Consider the following 5,750-nt stretch of genomic DNA (forward strand, 5'->3'; position numbering starts at 1 on the left):
GACATTCACATAATCGAAAAAGCTTTAAAAAGTTTTAAATCCTCAATTCACCCCCCCCCCCCCCCTCTTGAGTATTTTGGATCAATAGACTCTTCAACGATGATCATCAATAGAAGCACCTGTGTTCTTCATTAATAACAACTGCACAATGAAGATAAAATTTTAGTAATGTGAAAATGTTGAAAATAGTAAACTGAAATACATGAAAAAAATGACCAAACTTACATATGTAAGTGTACTAAAAAAGAATCGTGTGGGATTGGTTGGATTCCCATCCCTTTATTTGTAGTTTAGATATGCCGACCAAGAATGTATGATAAAGCTTGAGATATAGTGATACGGTTTTAATGACAACAGTTGATCCTAACCAAGGACATTATTTTTGAACTCAAATAACGTATTGCTGCACACAAACAGTAATAGCATTATGATTAGCTGCAGAAATGTAAAGATGAACTATGTATTTGAATATAAAATATTAAAACTTATGTATGTAGTTACCAAGTGTTATCCACATAGCCCTGGCCAGTGAACACATAATTTGAAATCTGATATTGCATTGATGTCAAAGATATCAAGGGATTCGTGTCGTCAATAGCATCAAGGAGAGGTTCACGGGAAGGACTCCTACTAAAATGATATTGATTCCCTGTTTTCGGATATAAAGGTGGACGATCAGCAGACAATTTCTTTCTTTTTTTACCCCGCTCTGGTGCTGCATAAACAGAAGAGTCCTCATATTCCGGGAAGACACCTAAACTGAATGACACAGAAGTGTTTGTAGGTGCATCCTTATTCCTCTCAGTAATCAATTTTCACACTTTACGAAGAGCCGTATGTGTTTGCTAGCAGAAGTGGGTGGTTAGTTGAAAACCTGGTCTGTTTGATATGATGTTTGAATATGTGTTTCAGTTAAATGAGCAAGAATTTCTATCGGTGGCACTTCTGCACTGCTTGTTCCTAAGGTAGCCCTAACAATGTCATGATTGTCCCTCACAATCTGTTTAATGCGTGGCCAGTTACAAGGTGGATCAACAATCCCATCTTCAATAGGGATGTCAGGAACATCAATCAACAAAGGATAAGAGGAGTTTTTTAAGATGCTACACGAAGTGCGGCGAACTCTAGGACGATTAACAATCTCCTCTAATTGTAGGGCGGTCGGGAACATCAATTATCGCAACAGAAGAAGAGTTTTTGTCGACTGTATGTAAAGTATGACAAATGCTAGGATGATGTACTACTCCTATTGTAGGACTGTCAAAAACTTAAATTATCACAGCAGAAGAAGAGTCTATGGTGAATCTCGATGGAGGTTCACAAACAATAGGTGAATCAGGACTGATTTGCACAACCATATTGACATCTGTGTTCTTCAGTTTTAAGCGCTTTAAAAAAACAAACAAACATATAAGACAGAAATATAAAGCCATTAAAAATACAGATATCAAGAAAATGCATGCTAAACATTAAGAAAGTACATGAAGAAAATCCATCCTAAATATTAAGTCATAGCAAAGAACATCAAAATTATTAGGAAACAATGCGTACAAATTTATGTATATCCCTAAACATTAACAGACTACATCAAAATCATTAGCAAACAATGCGTATAAATTCCGACATATTGATATGCAGGACAGGTATCCAGAAAGTAAATGCGAAACATTAAAAAAGTACATGAAGAAAATACATCCTAAACATTAACAGATATTAAGCCATAACAAAATACATCAAAATCATTAGGAAACAATGCGTATAAATTCCGACATATTGATGCACCTGAGAAATAATATTAGGACTGATTTATAATGAACATCTTCGAACATTAATAGCTAAGGAAACTATGTAAAATTCGAGGCAGATGAAAAGCAAAACAGTTATTTTTAATAAATAATTAAAGGCAAAGAGTATAACCTTCATTCCGATAGAGAGCGATAAAGAGTAAGTGAACGATCTGAGAATAAGAAAACGTGCAGCTGCAATTTAATTGACATGGAAAACGAAAAGTAGTAAGATGTTAAAGAGAAGAAGTTTAAAGTGGCGGTATTTTTTAAAAAAATTGGGTCAAACTATCATGCCATAAGTCCATTGTTTTTTTTTTTTTGTTTATTCCAACTGCTTGAACCGTTTGAACCTCTACTTTTATATACCCATTTTATACTTAAAAACTTCAGATTAGGTCAAATTTGAATAAATGGCCATTTAACACAATGTTAATGTTATAATTTCTCAATGTATTTTCTAAAAGTTCTAAATGTACTTTTTCGACATTCATAATGTACAAATTAGCTCAAGTTATAGCGGTTCTAATTGGGATTAAAACTAGGGGGCTGGGTATCCTAAAACGGGACGGGAAAGGGTTTAGGGTTGGATTAGGCAGACCGCTACCACGGATCCGCGTAATCCAACCCTAAACCCTTTCCCTTATGTGTGGTTCGAATGGCCGCAAGACAGAAAGACACCCTAGAGAGGGCGAGTGAACCCGTTTTGGGGACGGTATTTAATTTAGGGGGCCGGGTATCCTAAAACGGGACGGGAAAGGGTTTAGGGTTTGATTAGGCAGACCGCTACCGCGGATCCGCCTAATTCAACCCTAAACCCTTTCCCTTATGTGTAGTTCGAACGGCCGCAAGACCGAAAGACACCCTAGAGGGGGTAAGTGAACCCTTTTTGGGGAAGCTATTAAAACTAGGGGCCGGGTATCCTAAAACGGGACGAGAAAGGGTTTAGGGTTGTATTACGAATGGCCGCAAGATCGAAAGACACCCTAGAGGGGGCGAGTGAACCCTTTTTTGGGGACGGGATTAAAACTAGGGGCCCAAGTATCCTAAAACGGGACGGGAAAGGGTTTAGGGTTGGATTATGAACGGTCACAAGACCAAAAGACACCCTAGAGGGGGCGAGTGAACCCTTTTTGGCGACGGGATTAAAATTAGGGGGCCGGGTATCCTAAAACGGGTCTGGAAAGGGTTTAGGGTTAGATTAGGCAGACCGCTACCGCGGATCCGCCTAATCCAACCCTAAACCCTTTCCCTTATATGTGGTTTGTACAGCAGACACCCTACAAGGGGCGAGTGAACCCTTTTTTAGGGAAGGGATTAAAAATAGATCTTTGACAGTTTATTAAACAGGTTTTCCTATTTACACTGTATATATTATGTAATGTATGTAAACAGTTTAATTAAAATGTCCATTATCTATGTTCACAATGTGCATGTTCTGATAATTAGGTGCAACTAAAATATCATTAAGCACTGTTTGGAAAATGCACATTATATTATATTTAAAGGTATATTAAATTATTTTAAAAAGAACATGAAACATTAATTAAATTGTAATGCATGTGATCGTTTAATAAGATAGAAAACTTCAAAAGTTCATTCATATACTTAGATTATGATGTCGCTATAGATAGATCTTTGACGTGATTTTAAACCTATTTTCTTATTTTCAATGTATAATAGAAATAAATGTGCTTTCAATTTAATTCAAATGTCCGTTACGTATGTTCATAATGTGCATGTACTGTTTTATAAAAGAGATTTAAAAGCAGACCTGAAATGTACATTATATTATTTTGATAATTCAGTACATCATAAGTCACTATTCAAGACAATCCGGAGAGATTTTGACCGAAAAAATAAAAGGGAATTGATTTCACCTGAGAGCAAAGTTAAGGGGGTTGTTTGTTACAAAGTAAACTTAAGGAGTTCAATCTCACATCATAGCAAAATTAAGGTTCAAGTAAATAGCACGCTAAAAATAGACAAAAAAGTACTTTAATTAGGTGCAACTAAACATTGGTTTACAAATTGAACATTTTGCTTATGCAACTGGAAATCATTACATATACTAACGTACACTAGAATTTATAACATCATGCTACATGAACAGGGGTGTCATCAGACAAATTCTAACATACTGCGTAGATAATATTTGAATAATAAATGTAATCACTAGCTTTAGAGAAATGTCCCTTCTTCGCATGATCAGCGACAGTTTCACGACAATCGTTGTGGTCGAACATTAGTAATGTGCTTAGATATTTGTATTGTAAGACTTTAAGCACGCTCTGCTGCAAAACAGAAGCCAACAATTAACGAGATAGGCAAGACATAATGAACATGAATTTCTTTAAAATAAGAACCAACACTCACATCATTTTTTATCAGACCACATTTCCAAGAGATTAATCCCATAAATGTTTTCAAGTGTCTCATTGTGTATATACCACAGTCATCAACATTGTAGTTATTTCTCCAACTAAGTTTTGCAACAATGGGCTCCATAGCCAACACAACGTTGCTAGAGTCAGAAGTTTTTGGGTTCTCACCCAAAAACCTTCCAAGAGCATCAATCTATGACAAAACATTTTAAACCAGTGTTAAGCGCGACTAATAGTCCCAATTCAATAGAACAACAAGAATGTGTCAAATTCAAACATATTGTTAATAGTGGAGATACACCATATTTCTTGATGGCGTCTTCATCTGAGAGTGAGTTTTCAAGAATGACGAAACGCTTCCTCACCAGGTCAACCACGTATAAGAAGAAGTGTTTTTCGTGTACAATTGGGAAAAAAAAACTGAAATTACAAAACAAATGACGTACAACCATAAGTACAATCAAACTCTTAGAAGGGTACATTTTGGCTAATCGTGAGGCACATGTAAAAAATGAGAACGGTACATTGCAATATAAAGTGACCTCATTTAATATAAACGTAAAGAAAATTCCCTTTGAGACAAGCAGTTGCAATAAAACAAAAGCAGAATGCAGACATGGAATTATAGTATGACTCATGGTCTATGTTCCCAACGTGTGCATATAGTTGCAACTGCTCTTATGCATATTGGATATTCCCCACATTGAGAAATTACAACATTAACATTGTAAATGTTTAAAAAGTACATTTCGTACGTTTAGAAAGTACATTGAGAAATTATAACATTAACATTTTGTTAAATGGCCATTTATCCTAATTTGACCTAATCTGAAATTTTTTAATATAAAATGGGTATATACAATTTGAGGTTCAAACGGGTTTAGTAGTTGGAATAAAAAAAAAAGAAAGGACTTATGGTATAATAGTATGACTCAATTTTTTAAAAATGCAATACAACAATGGCAAAGAAAATTGGAAAGTATTTCAAGCGAACAATAGCAACTTACGAGTGCGATTGAAATGATGTCTATTCCCGGAAAAAGCTGCAACTCCATTTATACATGAGCCTCGAACAATTCATAAATATTTTTATCACTTAAACCTAGGTTGGGTTTCGCCAATACAGACTGCTTGGGAAAGTAATGAAAGAGGGAAGTACAATATTTCAAAATACATATTACACACAACATTTAAGAGTGTATGTAAATGTACTTACATGCACAAGCGTGATAAAAAAGAACCGCTTCGGAGTACCAAGATTATTTTCTTCCTCTTTACAATTCAAATCTGATGACCAGCAATCAATTACAACACTCGAAACATGTTCAGACGGCTTTAATGACCATAAATGCATTCGCGTTGCAAAATAAGTCTTGTACGAATATAAGTGCTCACTAGAGCAAAAAATATGTCAAATTACTTGTCAGGTGTGAAACGGTGAAAATGACATCCACAAAATGTTAATTTAACAAGTTCACATTTTAGATTAACTGTAACGACGATTGTTAGTGCCCCGGTCACTGAAAACATATTCAGCCACTTGAAGGTGAACCGCAGTAAGAGATGTTAACACATTGGTGTC

This window comes from Silene latifolia, chromosome 2, assembly GCF_048544455.1.
Source record: "Silene latifolia isolate original U9 population chromosome 2, ASM4854445v1, whole genome shotgun sequence".
Taxonomy (NCBI): Eukaryota; Viridiplantae; Streptophyta; class Magnoliopsida; order Caryophyllales; family Caryophyllaceae; genus Silene; species Silene latifolia.